Here is a 15487-nt window from a genome sequence, read left to right on the forward strand (position 1 = left end):
GCCAGAAGCTTCCTTGTTTCCTTAGTTCCTGGAGACAAATAGGAACAAGATAGTAGAGCTTCAAGGACTAATGTACGCGCTCTGGGCTCTCCAACATCTTGCACCACCAAAACAAACGGATAGACAGACAAATAAAGAACATATCCTCATGATGCTGACACAAAGCCCTGAAACATACACTAAGCAAAGGAATGGAAAATCATTACCCTTGCTTCTCCTCCCCCCATGTCTGACAGCAGTGTCTCACATCAAATGTAACTGACCCATAGAAAGGACTCTATGAACTGGGAACAGGGATGTTGTAGGTACCCTTGCTGTCTATGAATATCCTGCAATAAAAATGATTTTTTTAAAAAATGCACATACCCCCTCCTCTAAAATAAAGGCATGCTGAAACAGCATTTGCCTCCACATATCTGATTAAACTCTGACAAGAGAAAATGTTTTGGGTTGACTATAGATCACACTGGCTTGTAGGACATCTGTCTGGAAATGTTAGGACATCCTTCAATGCCACCCCACCCTCCCGGCCAGCCCTCCCATCCCACCCAAGCCAAAACAAAGCATGTTCTTTCCTATTCCGTTTTTCTCTTTGCCATCTGCCATTTCTTTAAAGCTCCACGGAAAAATGTAGTGTTTTCTGCACACGTAGGAAAACAACGAGCAAGCGCTGCCCTAATTAGAGATGCAAACCAGGGGGAAAAACCACACACCAAGGGCTCAGTCTTCAGCACCAAGGGAGATAAGCTATTAGCATACAGTATCCTTCAGCAGTGCTGGCGAGGCTCACACAGCATTCTAATTCCACACTGGAGGAGGAGTGGGTCCAAGTGAAGCCAGATGGTACTAGGGCTTTGGCTTCATTAGGCAGGGCAAGAAGGGTGGGTGGGGAAAGGGCAACTTGTTGACAACTGTAGAGCCACTCCTCGTCATAGGAAGCAGTCAGAAATGAAGCTGCCAGAGCATATCAAAGATTTGCAAGGCATAAAGGACGCAGAGGCATAACTATTAGAACTAAGAGTATGGAAAAGAAATGGCATCACTAAGGGCCTGTTTTGCCAACAAGGAAAGGAGATTCAGGATGTTCCACCCCCCCCCCCACAAAAAAACACACCTAACTTCTGATTGCTTCCCAAATCCAGTCACAACAATGGAGAGCGGTGGGGAGTACAGTTGCACCTGTATCCCCACAATATAAAAATAAAATAAAGTTAATGTATATTGGCTGGCCGATAAGATTATCACAGCAAGAAACATTTCTCTCAATTTTCTGATTACAGAGCTTCTCTCTTTCCTAGCACAACCCATTACAGATGGCCAGGATAAAGCAGGTGCCCTAGATAATTCCAGGGATGTGAATTCCAAGGCATCAGGCCTGGAAGGAAACTTTCAATTCCACCCCACCTTTCTAGCACAAAGCCATTTATTATGTGCTTTGTCTTCCCATTCCCGCCGAAGGTTGCAATGAGGTTTGTTATTATAGTTCTGTGCTGTTCTCTGGTCTGCGTGCGGACAGCATCCAAAGATGCAGCGCCAGTAAATAGGCTATTTATCATTGGCTAAGCGGCCTCAGCCTTGAGTCCAAGTGCCACCTGCTCTCTTGACATGAGCAGATAAATTGCTCCTGGCTCCCTTTAGAGGAAAAGGCAAGGGGTTAGTAATAGATTGCTGTGGCTTGTGATTGTGTGTTTATGGCCAAAGGAAGGAGGTTGAGCATATTATGAAAGTGTGCATATATATATGTAGGAGGGAATCGCCTGTATACTTCTGAGTGATACAGCGAAGGATGTTAACATTGGAAGGATGCTAACAAGGCAATGTCTACCCCCAAACAAATCCCAATGTGTGGATTTGTGTTTTAATGGCTGGGTTTTTTAATATAAGATTTTTTGTCTTTTATGTGTTTTAATTATTGATATATTTTGTTATTTATCTTTTGCTGCGTGTTGCCTTGGGCTCTGTCGAGGAAGGTGATTCACGGATCCTGTAAACAAGTAAACAAGGTGTTCCTAGTGGTGCTGATGGAAGCTGTAATTTCCACATCCTCCCTTCATGGCAAAAAGACTTGTTAGTATAAAAACAAACTGCCCCAAAGGGATTATTACTTACCTGATCGTCTCTCAAACAGAAGATTCCATGAGGAATTGATATCACATTTGAAAAATGAAGCGTTTTTTGATAATTTATTGAATTGCAGGATTTCATCTTTGGACAAATGAGAAGCCTAATGCTGTGAGTGGGTCACCAATCCCACTGAGTTGATGAATCACTTAACAGCACTCCACAGCTCAGAATCAGTCCCCCCCCCCCATTACACCTGCTATACTGAAAGCTATTATGGACAGCCTATTCTTTATATCAGCCAAGGCCTTTATGACACGACTAAGGGCACATCCATAAGTAAAATCCTAACCTGTGATACATGTGTAAAATGAAAGCAAGATGAAGTGTTTTGACCATGCAGTACAGTTTTTGGACTGTGCTAGAGAGTCTTCTGTTGGCTTCACCAAGCCACTTCTATAATATATGACTACTCTCCATCAATGCAAGACACACTGAGGGTTTGAATCTTCTTATAGTATGAGAATGTGAATTAGGTCCTGAAATTGGCCAGGCCTGTTATGTTAGAAACTTCCTGCCCTTGCCTGCTCAACAGAACAAGACCTTCTGCCTGGACAGAGGGTCAGAAACCAAGGAGGAAGTAGCAGCAGATCCTGAGGGAAATAAGGTGGTTTTGTGGGAAGCTGAGCATATGAGCACAAGAACAGCAAGCAGCTATCTCAGGCAGAGGGGTCTTGGGCCAATCTTGAAGGGATCTTGGACCAGATTAGATAGAATATCTCTCTGAGGAGCAGAGACTTAATAAGGAAGTTGCTGCCAAAATAAATTTCGACAATGAGTACTCCGTGAATTTGTTAAATCCCTGTGGTGGTGTTGTTTTTAGCTCTGTCACACTATGGTCTGTAACTGGTAGAGAGCTCCCTAGTGCTATTCGGTTTTCCCGTGTCTATGGTATCTTTCATTACATGACCAAAATCACACACTGACCTGGCTCACACCTCTACTCCTGCTCCCCTGCCAGGAAGCAAGTTAGAGTCTGGCCTGTTACAACATCTGAATCTCTCCAAACAGCCAAGAGCAGAAGCCAAGGAGCAAAGTCAGCAGTTGGAAGAGCAGTTAACACATACAGTGGTACCTCAGGTTACATACGCTTCAGGTTACAGACTCTGCTGACCCAGAAATAGTGCTTCAAGTTAAGAACTTTGCTTCAGGATGAGAACAGAAATCGTGCTCTGGCGGCGCAACGGCAGCAGGAGGCCTCATTAGCTGAAGTGGTGCTTCAGGTTAAGAACAGTTTCAGGTTAAGAACGGACCTCCAGAACGAATAAAGTACTTAACCCGAGGTACCACTGTAATGCTATTATACTGAAAGAGCAAAACAAGCACTGTAATAGCTCCATTCTCCATGTTACTTGCTTGCATTCATCCACAGCATATTCTTAACTACAGTGGTAGCTCGCGTTACATATGCTTCAGGTTACATACGCTTCAGGTTACAGACTCCGCTAACCCAGAAATAGTACCTCAGGTTAAGAACTTTGCTTCAGGATGAGAACAGAAATTGTGCTCCGGCGGCGCGGCGGCAGCAGGAGGCCCCATTAGCTAAAGTGGTGCTTCAGGTTAAGAACAGTTTCAGGTTAAGAACGGACCGCTGGAACGAATTAAGTACTTAACTCAAGGTACCACTGTATAGTTTAATGCTATGTGCAAACCAGGCCACCGTGTCAAACTTATGTAAGGGCCACTCATTTAAACAGAGACATTAAAATGTCACTGGCATGATTTACTGTTTCTTTCCTAATCATGCTTAATGTTGTGTTTGCTTTTTTGCATCTGTAGTACGTTCAGCTGGCATTTCCAGGGTGCTATACAGAATGTCTCAAATATATTTCAGGAGTGGTGATAGGAAAATATTTATTATTATTTTTAAAATCCAATATGCACCATTTTGTACCTACCAACACTGAATTTCATCTAACAGTTTGCCAAACAATGGGTAAGTGGTAGGCAATTGCCTAACACTCTTTAGTCTACTTCAAGTATAATTATCTCACATAGTTTCTATCCTTTCTATTAATGAAGATGTTAAAACAAATCTGAAAATGTATGGTCCTCTACTTGTGAGAATGTCCCATTCAGGGCCAACCTCCAATGCTAATCCTCAGGGAAATAATAAAACCAGAATACTTTGGCTGGATGCACCAGAAATAATATATGCATTTCAGCAGAAACCAAGAACATTTCTAACATGACTGGAAGAATAAAATAATAACATTATAGGTTAGCTGTTCTTGCCTCATTCATTTCCACTTTACCTGCTTTTTGAGACGAACATACAGTTAGTTTACATTCACCTAATGGGGACCATTAGTTTGAGACTATCCAACCTGATCTTGGGCAAAGATCCTCCATTTGAAGTCTGAAAAAGTTGTTTCCAGTTAGGAAACATCAAATTAATCCAGGACATGATGTGCGCAAAATGGGCTATGTAGTAAGATGTGGGCCATATGTGGGTGGCTGCATCTGAGCTGAAGCCTGGAGCTAATTCAACCCTATTCCAGATGCAGGCCTATACATTTGGCACTCCTTTCCCCTCAGATACATTTATTTTATTCCCTAACTGTATCCGTGCACACACAAATACTTGTGCCATTATTTCTTATAATGTTTTGCTTTTCATTTAGGATTTTTTTTTTAATCATTCCTCCAACTTCCAACCAGTGGAGGCAGTGCCCACCAACCTCAATCTGCTCTCAGCTAGCCCCACCTGCCTGCCTTCTTAAACTCGTCCAGTCCAGGGGCTGGCCCTGGTTTTCAGTTTCCTCTTCTCTAGGTAGAGGATGAGGGCAAAACTAAATTAGTTGGCTCTGTCATCGCCTTTCACCCCACTTACTGTATGGTAAAGGGTGCAGGCCAAATGAACTTTAGGATCTTAACCCCACTATAGGCTTTTTAAACCACAGAAGCTAAGTGGGATGTACTCGTCTAGCTCTGTTTGTTCCACAGTGCCTGCTGCATCTTGTCATCCATAAGGAATTAGAAATGGGAGCACAATACACTTGTATTTGTACTTGAACTGCTGCTCTTCTCTTCTCTCAGAGCTTAGTCTCACAGCAAAGTCTCAGTAGACTTTAAGGTAAAGGTAAAGGTACCCCTGACAGTTAAGTCCAGTCGCGAATGACTCTGGGGTTGGGGTGCTCATCTCGCTCTATAGGCCAAGGGAGCCGGCGTTTGTCCGCAGACAGCTTCCGGGTCATGTGACCAGCATGACAAAGCCACTTCTGGCGAACCAGAGCAGCGCATGGAAACACGATTTACCTTCCCGCCGGAACGGTACCTATTTATCTACTTGCACTCTGACGTGCTTTTGAACTGCTAGGTGGGCAGGAGCTGGGACTGAGCAACGGGAGCTCACCCCGTCGCGGGGATTCGAACTGCCGACCTTCCGATCGGCAAGCCCTAGGCTCTGTGGTTTAGACCACAGCGCCACCCGCTGTAGTAGACTTTACATGATTCTTATTCAAAGTACCTAGATTCGGGCTGCCAAATGACAACGTCTTCCTTTGCCTAAGCACAATGAAAAGTTGTCATAGTAGTCCTCTTTGGCTAAATATAGTAATATCTCACCTTCACTCCAGGTGTTTTCAGCACAATTCAATATGCATTTGCTCAACAACAAGTCACACCAGAGTCAACAAGAGGCATGAACAAAACTGATGCTTTAGGTCGCACAAAGAGATGCAGCACTAGCAAGGTAGAATAACTCTGTGTTGCGTATCCATGTGCTCATGTACGCATGTGTGTTTAATTGCAATTAAAATGCAATTTCCTCACAGAACCTTGAATGGTGTGTTGATAGGTGCTTATTTGCTTTGGCTCAGTTCATGAGGTAATTTTTTTAATAGCTTCAGCTAAAAGTAGAGTAGCCACCCCCACTCCCCACAGAGATATCCCTTTCTAGTTACTTCAAACTGGATGTCTCATTATCAGATGCAACATCTCTATGCGGTTCCCTGTGGTATTTGTAATTTGGTTACATTGTTCTTTACCAGGGTTAATAGGCGATCCACTGCTAACGTCGAATGCCTCAAACGTGTTTTTACCTTTTCTACGGGCACCAGCTTTCTTCCACTTCCTACTGAGAGGAATTTCTTGTAGCACTTAAACAAAACAGCCTACTTGAAACTGGAGTTGAGAGGAATGAGTAGATCTTAAAGGCATCTTAAAGGTTACAGTCAATTAATGTGGAGTTTCGATGAGCTCTTTGACTAGTGCAGGGGGAAAACCTCAGTGAGTTGGCTCAGGCATCTCCCGCTATTGTGACTAAAATCAACAAATGCCATTTGGGTGGCCATGGTAATACATTACAGGCCAGATGTGATGGGAGGGTAGTTAAGGGAATGAGAGAGAATTCATGTTTGTTCTTTTCTTATACAGCAGAAGGAGGCAGAGATAAACATGCCCCATTAGGGAAGTAATAGTGCCACTGTATTCTGCTCTGGTCAGACCTCACCTGGAGTACTGTGTCCAGTTCTGGGCACCACAGTTCAAGAAGGACACTGGCAAACTGGAACGTGTCCAGAGGAGGGCAACCAAAATGGTCAAAGGCCTGGAAACGATGCCTTATGAGAAACGGCTAAGGGAGCTGGGCATGTTTAGCCTGCAGAAGAGGAGGTTAAGGGGTGATAGGATAGCCATGTACAAATATATAAAAGGATGTCACATGGAGGAGGGAGAAAGGTTGTTTTCTGCTGCTCCAGAGAAGCGGACACGGAGCAATGGATCCAAACTACAAGAAAGAAGATTCCACCTAAACATTAGGAAGAACTTCCTGACAGTAAGAGCTGTTTGACAGTGGAATTTGCTGCCAAGGAGTGTGGTGGAGTCTCCTTCTTTGGAGGTCTTTAAGCAGAGGCTTGACAACCATATGTCAGGAGTGGTCTGATGGTGTTTCCTGCTTAGCAGGGGGTTGGACTTGATGGCCCTTGTGGTCTCTTCCAACTCTATGATTCTATGATTCTATGATTATGATTAGCAGGGAAGACTCCAGGGTAGGCCCATAGCTATGTGGCTGAGCACATTCTCTGCATGCAGAAGATCCCAGGTTCAATCCATGGTATCGCTAAATAAAAGGATCAGGTGGCAGGTTGGGGGGGGGGACTCCACTTGAGAGCAACTGGTAGATGGGGAAGACTAGATGAGATGCCACTGGTGCAATTAGCAATTACCGTACTTTTCTGTCTATAAGACGCCCCCATGTATAAGACACCCCCTATTTTTTGGGCAACAACCAATTGCCAGTCCACCCTCGGCACTATCCATGTATAGGACACCCACTGGTTTTTGACAATTTTTTTTTTAAAAAAACCCTAGTCTTATACACTGAAAAATATGGTATATGTTTTGTTTCTTGAAGTGTAGGTAGCAAGTGTAAAGGCTCTGATCTCAATCAGGATCCTGTGCTGGTGGTGTGTGTGTTTGTTTGTAAATAGGATTTAACCGTTCCCCACTCTGGTCCTGATCCAGACCACCCCTTCCCACATGGCTGCACAGGAAAGAAACTGTCATCTGCACCAATGGAAGTTTCTCCAAATGTAAAGAGAAGGTGCGAGTCCCCCAATCTGCAGAGGAGGCAAAGGTTAAAATCCCCCTACCACCACCCCCTGGTCACAACAGGGATCAGGGCCCCTACACTTACATACAGTGGTGCCCCGCAAGACGAATGCCTCGCAAGACGGAAAACCCGCTAGACGAAAGAGTTTTCCGTTTTGGAGGTGCTTCGCAAAACGAATTTGCTATGGGCTTGCTTTGCAAGACGAAAATGTCTTGCGAGTTCTGCGGGGTTTTTTCCCCTCTCCCCCTTTTCCCCCAGCCCCTAAGCCGCTTAACAGCTGTTGCTAAGCCGCTTATCAGCTGATCTAAGCCGCTTATCAGCTGGTCCACTAATCCCTTAATAGCCGCTAATCCCTTAATAGCCACTAATCCCTTAATAGCCGCTAATAGCCCTTAAACCGCTAATAGCGCTAATAGCGCTAATCCGCTAATGGGCTTGCTTCGCAAGACGAAGAGACTCACGGAACGGATTCTTTTCGTCTTGCGAGGCACCACTGTACTTTTAAATTCACACAAATTACATGAATGACATTTTGCCTACACTGGCCCTTAAGAGCAGAAAACACTGGGCTAGATGGACTAATAGTACAACTAGATATAGGGCAAAATATGGTCTTTTTAAAAACAATGCCACTGCAGAAATTTTAGATTTACTACAGTATTCAATACTATTGAGAGCAGTCCTATATTAAGGGACAACTAGTGTAGTATAATGTAATCTAGTGGGGGGGGGGTTTAGCGCAGTGGTAATACCTCCATAGCATGGGGAACATGTCATGCTCCTTCTGGGGTAGTTTGTCCGCCTTTGGTCCCCACACTGCACTCAGCTCTCACTTGCAGCTCCTAGCAGCTGTCAGCATGTGACAGCGGCCACACCCTGGGAAATGGCTTTGACTGGCCAGCTCAACCAGGTGAGGGTCTCAAACCCTCGGTGAATTAGGGTCTTCCCCTACACTTCCCCTACACACAAAGACAGGTTCTGGCAGATCTAGGAGAAGGAAAACTGAGCCTAAACCGCTGCTATCTTGAGGGATATCTTTGAGAGAAGAGAAGGCTAAGGAGTAAATCCTATACAAATCTGGAGTCCCTAAGGTAGTTGGATGGCACCTTGTATGCCTCCTTCTCAACTCCAGCAGCTCAGCTGGTGCCAAACGTATTGCTCTGCTTTCCTTTGGATCATATCAGCGAGGCCGAGAAGGGGGTCTTGTCGTCTGGGCAGCCCAGAAGCTCCACACACATTGCCCAGTCTCGCGCCCTGGGGAAGTCACTTCGGTGCTGCTAGCACAGCTGTTTAGCTTCATCCCCAGAGGCGCACTCCATTGTCTCTTGAGGCAGGCGGATGCCAAAAGAGCAACAGAGTGTAGTGTAGTAGCTGAGAAGCTGATTTGTGAGCCAAGATTACTAAGAAATAATGTGTGGCAAGCACTGGAGCGTTTCCACCCCATCGTTCAGTCCGGCTCTGAGGGCCTTCTGGTGGTTTCCATCACTGTGAGAAGTGATGCTACAGGGAACCAGGCAGAGGGCCTTCTTAGTAGTGGCGCCCGCCCTGTGGAACGCCTCCCATCAGATGTCAAGGGAATAAACAACTATCTGATTTTTAGAAGACACTTGAAGGCAGCACTGTATAGGGAAATGTTTAATATCTGATGTTTTACAATTTTTTAATATGCTGTCAACCACCCAGAGTGGCTGAGGAAACCCAGCCAGATGGGCAGACTATAAATAATAAAATTCTTCTTCTTCTTCTTCTTCTTCTTCTTTTTCTTCTTCTTCTTCAGTATTGCACCTAGTGCTGTTGACACACATTAGTTTCTAGTGTCTGTCCTGAGTATTACACATCATCTGGAAGCATGTGTGCCACGTGTGAAAAATCTTAAGATTAGATGGAACACTAAATGACTGCACAGTACCTTGCCAAAGATTGTGCTATGCAAGTGCTGAATCTTATTACTGGAAAAGTCTGTTCCTTTTGGCAGGTGGTGGTGCATGTTTGAGGTTGCTTGGATCGTTGTTGTGCCTGTGGTAACAAGTAGAATCATACAGCTGGACAGCGTCTCAAAAGTCACCTAGTCTAAACAGTGTGCCTATGAAGGAAGCTCACTGCTACAGCATCCCTGCTAGGCCAGCTATCTTAGCAAATAGGTAAATTTATGTGGAAAGGAAAGACGCTCACAGAAAACAGTGGTTTATAAACTTGAAGAATTTTTATGATGGCCCTGATGTGGGGAAGGGTTGCTTCCTGCCTCTGGATATGAGAGAGAAACTGCCATATAAGCAGAATCCTCGAGGGAGCGGGAAGGAGCCTGGTCGGAAGGGGGGCAGCTGCCCCAGGCAACCAGTGGTGACAGCTCCTCCTCCCATGGCACTTTATTCGTTTGTAGCAAGCGCTCCTGGTAATTACGCCTCTTAATTTAAGAGAGCGAGTGGGAGAAAAGAATATAAATTCATGTATTAACTTTAGAGATTGAAAATGGGTAGAGCGAGCCTTCTTTCCCGGAGAATATATTTGAAAATGAAATAGAGTGACATTTGGTATAAACTTGAAAAATTGCCCTCTTTTAAAAGCAACGGGGGGGGGGGCACACACAATCCATGCTATATTTGAGAGGAGCTGAAGTCAGCATGTATGGTATGTATATCCAAATATCTGTGTCTACACTATACATACACTATAAGCAGCAACCTGCTGGAGGAAGCATTTAGCTCTCTCTTCATGCTAGCATGGAAACTGGTGTGTTGCTCCATGGCATTAATCCAGATTCTAAATCAGCCTGATTCAGTTTGGTCTTATGCTACTGTTGCATTGCTTTAACCATCACTAAGTACTTCTGTGTGAGTGAAGGCTCTAAATATCTTGACAGGCAGGGTTCCCGTTCTTTTGCACTTTCAAATGTTGCTATCCCTTGGCAAGCGGAACATACAGGGTGTGGCAATATACGTTTTGACCAAGCAAAATGTTCCTTATCCCAGTCAGGTTGAAATTTCTATGACTGTTGCAATTATCACATAATGGGGTGAGCATGTGAATCCCCACATGTGTAACAGACACAAAATAGATTATTTAAATGCAGCCCTGACTCTGCAGATGAGTGGAAGGGATGTTTCTATCAGCTTGCCAGCCCCTCCCACATGCCCCCACCCCTTTGGAGGCAGGAACCTGGAACCTGGATTATGACCCTAACTGCCAGAGATGAGGTGAGTGTGCCATAAACAAATATACATTACCCCTAGAATGTTGTCTCGTTGTAGGATTGTAAGCTACTTTAGGAGACAGTCTTAGCTTAAAAGTGGGGCGTAAATGTAAGAAACATCTTGCTAATGACATACACACACAGGAAATAATTCAACCATTTCTATTAATGCAGATTTCTTTTCCATCCTTTGCTAAAGTCTTAGGCTAGATCCCAAGTCTTTAACAAACTTAAAATCAAACAAATTTGCTCAAACTAAAGATGTTGTTCTACTGGTGGAACTATTGGTGTAATTCCTGCCACCCTTGTAAAATGTAAATAAAGTGCAGAGCCCAACATATTTGTGCTAAATTATGAAGAACAATGCCACCCATAAATGCCTGGAAGCTACACACACAAGCAAGCAGAGAGGCTATCGCAAACATTTTAAAAAGTTCAGCAAACAGCAGAAAAGGGCTGAGGAAAGATTTCCAAAAGCTTCCTTGAAAAGGAGCAGGGTTTTTTTTTAAGGTCAAAGATAAATAAGAAGTGAATTGTGTAGAGATGGCATGATACTTGGAAGTGAAAGGCCATGTTTAACTACAAGTCTCAACACAATTCAAGAAGGTATTTAAAGCCATAAATATTTAAGTGCACATAAACCAGGCAGTCTTGGGAAGAAGAACTCTATGCTCAAACACACAAATGGCAAGAGGAAGAGTCACATAGCCAGTGCTGTCCTTCCTCTGGCTGAAGGGAGTTGTATTCCAAAGCATCTGGAAAGCACCAGGTTGAGGAAGGCTGGCCCATGCCCCCTATTCTCAATAATCTTAATGCAGCAATGTGCCAAGGGCATAGCCACACTGTTCTAAAGCAAGGGGCAGAATGCACTGCAACGATACCCCGATTCCCCATAGCATGTGTGTGAAGATGCTGTCACTACCAGTAAAGCATGAACGGCAATGACTCCTCTTACCATTTCCAGGGTAGCAAAGAAAGTTGGACTTGCAAATATGTGTGGGGAACCATTTCTATTTTTTTAAAAAACCAACCAAAAAACCCCCCAGCCACCATCCATACTAATACTAACCAAATTCTATGCCAAGAACACCTAAATTCTATGAACTGTATATAATCATGCAAATTTGCATGGTTTATTCAACTGTTGCTTGTCATCAACACAAGGCAAGGAGATCTGCAGGGCCCTAAAACACTATCATCAACAACAACAATCCACTGAGTTCTGGAAATCTTAATTAAGACACTCCTTTGGCTTCCCAGATTTCACCAAACCACTTACATATATTTCAAGCACTCTCTAGCCATAAAGGCTATAATTATCTTATTTTGCTTTTAATGCAAGCTGATTTTTGCAGAGAATACATTCTAAAATAATAGAAGCACACTTTATATGCACACCTCTTCATATTTTGAAGGTTCATACCCTGCCTTCTGATCAAATTATTTGAAAAGGCAGCTCATAATAGATGACAACAGGGGTGATGAGCATTTTGGGGTCAAAGGGTCCAACTGCCTCTTTACCAGTCTCCCGAGGCTGCATGCCAGGGCAAGCATGGTCAAAACTAGCATGGCCACTAGAATGCACACACAAAGGCAGGGAGCTAAGATCCACACCGTTAAAACAGACACCCTTTAGCAGCAACATGGACTCTGCCACTGATATAACTGGCAAATTTAGTAGGTGGCTGGCAGGCAAAGGAAAGAAATGCATGGTGAGCAATTCACTACCCAAGGGTTATAGCAACAGAAACACATACAGCCCAGGAGCACTTTGGCCTCAACAACTGGACAAAGGAACAAGTGTCATCCCTCTTGCTTGTACAGTCCCAGGGCAATCAGAGCAAAGCTTTTTTGGGCAGGGAGTAAGAACTGTGCAAGACAAGACACCCAGTTCAATCCCTGGCATCTCCATGTAGGGCTTGAAAAGACCCTTGCCTGAAAACCTGAAGAGTTAAACAATGTAGACCAGAAAGGGTAAGCCTGTGGCCCTCCAGATGTTTTGGGACTCCAACTCCCATCACCCCCTGACCATTAGTCATGCTGACTGGGGCTGACAGGAGCTGGAATTCAACATCTGGAGGGTTCCCCTTTCCTGCTGTAGTCAGTACTAACTTAGAAGGAACCATGGTGGACTTGGTATAAATCAGCTGCCTATGTTCCTAATTTTTTTAAAAATGCAACTTTTTCTAATTAATGATTAGGACTAGGGTGGACTTTTTATGGATTTTATTTGTCTGGGACATTTATATCCTGCCTTTTAGAACAAAGGTTTGCCCCTTGCCACAACATTCTCCCTGGGAGGGAGCAGATACAACTGGGGAACATCAGGAAGGACTTTCTGACAGTAAGAGCTATTTGACAGTGGAACAAACTCCCATTAAGCAGAAGTTGGATGGTCATCTTGCCATGCATGATCTAATTGAGATTCCTGCATTGCAGGGGGCTGGACTAGGTGACCCTCAGGGTCCCTTTGAACTCTACAATACTATGTGGTGGAAATTAAAAAGCCACAAGGAGGAACATGAAAATAAACTATGCTTAGAAACAGTGCTAAAATGTACAAATCATTTTTGGGACTCTCGCAGCCCCGCTGCTCTCAGCCAAGGAATTGGACTGAACACCAAGTGGAAGAGAAGAGGGTGCAAGATCCTCTGCAAAGATGCCACAGCTGAAAGCAACTCCAACAGGACAGGGCCTGGCAAGAGCTCCGAATGAAGCAGCCTGTCTTTAGAGGTTAATGAAATATTCATAGATGAGTAAAAAAATTCTCCTGACAAGCCAGAGCCTGTAATACAACAAAGAGTTGTCAACCTCAATTAAGTGATTCCAAATAGGGAGAGGGAGGCCGTTAATAATTTATCAAAAGGTCACAAGTAAAGTGCCTCCGCGAGATCTCTTCGCCTCGGAGAGGCGACGCGGCAACTCCTGGAAAAAAATACCTGTCCCGATGGGACCACCTCTGCCCACCAGCTGCACAGATATTAAAGTGAAAGCAACCAAGCCACAGAAGGGATGGGCTGGGGCCGTGAGCCTCTGCATACTTAGCAGGACTTCTTCCCCACTAGACATGCAAAGGATCAGGCAGTGGAGGGAGAAAGCTACCTCTCTTCATCAGTGCAGGGGTGGGGAAGGGCTGAGTAACCTTTAAGTCCCTTTTGTATTATCAGTTGCTCCCAATGCACACTGTGCCAACAGTTTTGTTTTTGTTCTTATCTGAACCAAAATGAATTGAATGCTGCACCAAATAAATGTACATTCTGCAAGTAATGCAAATAAAGCATCATGAACAAAATTACGCCCGTTTCGCATGGTTTTATTATCCATTCTGGATTTGCTAGTCATGGAGAGCTATGAGCAAGAAAGAAGCCCCAACCACAAGGAATCTCTGCTCTGCTTAGTAAGATCTCAGGAGAGGGTGCCACATACATCTTCAAGCCTAACTTTGTAGCCAGAAGAGCCAGATTTAAAAATACAACAAAACAATGATTCTTAGGAAGCTGAATACTGTGCCCAATACCATGCTACAAATTTGTGCTCCCATAGCAAATACCAAGCTTCCTGCAAGCAAGCATGAAAAATGTCTAAGCTTCAATGCATGACAACTTCAGTTAGAGCAAGTCAAGGAAACCTGTGGTCCTCCAGGTGTTGCTGGACCTCATCTTCCACCATTCCTAACCATGGGCCATTCTAGCTGGTGCTGATGGGGAGTTGGAGTCCAATAACATTGGGAGGACCACAGGCTCCCCATCCTTGAGTTAGATTGAGCACCAATCAGAAGACAGAAAAAGAAGCCTTCTCTGCTTAAGACCCTGGAGAGCCGCTACCACAGTAGACAATACTAAGAATGATAGACAAACAGTGCGTTACCTGGCCTAAGGCAACTTCCTACATCTACGTAAGGCAAGTTAAAAGTATTACACATTTTCAGCCCAGGAACAGAGACATCACAATGAGTTCACAACAGGCCTCCTGGCCCTTAAATTGAAACAAAGCATTTTCCAATCATTCTCCCACTATCCCCTTCATACCCTGTTAAATAGACCCACCATTTGGAAAACTGAAGGCTGTCTAAGAACAACTCCAAAAGCAAAGTATTAACCAAAGCCCCTACCAATCATCTCTCTAAGTAAATGAGGAGTTTCAGCTGCCTGGAACTATACAGAATGTACAATAACACAGAAAGCACATCCATAATATAAAAATCTGTAATATAAAATACTACTTGCCATGCTCCTGAGCATTTAAACACAGTTTCCTCTCCACATCTCTGACAGATCCAATTCTAATATTATTTGGCCTTTTAAAAACTCAATTTGCCAACATCCATGATGCAAGAAAGAGAAGTTACCAGAGACACTAACAAACACAAATCCAGCTTTCAGATTAAACCTCTGAATCACTGCAATTCATAGTAATTTTATCTAACTCCTCACTTCTTTTTTTGCAGCAAGTGCATTTAAACACAGAGGACCATTCTATGCATAATTTGGTGTTGCCAAAATATGGAAATGCAGTATCATTGATTATTAACCTGGTGTCACTTTTGTTTCATTAACATTCACCTCATCAAGGTCCTGGTGTTTCTGCATCTATATTTGTTCCACCTCCAGGAATCTACAACA

At 43.9% G+C, this 15487-nt stretch overlaps 1 protein-coding gene across 1 annotated transcript in view; it reads right to left on the reverse strand.

The window, feature by feature from the left end:
* Positions 1 to 15487, reverse strand: part of MAD1L1 (mitotic arrest deficient 1 like 1) — a 436479-nt gene that overhangs the window by 223310 nt on the left and 197682 nt on the right. The window lies entirely within an intron of this gene.

Source organism: Podarcis tiliguerta (genome assembly GCF_965153285.1).
Source record: "Podarcis tiliguerta genome assembly, chromosome: 14".
NCBI lineage: Eukaryota > Metazoa > Chordata > Lepidosauria > Squamata > Lacertidae > Podarcis > Podarcis tiliguerta.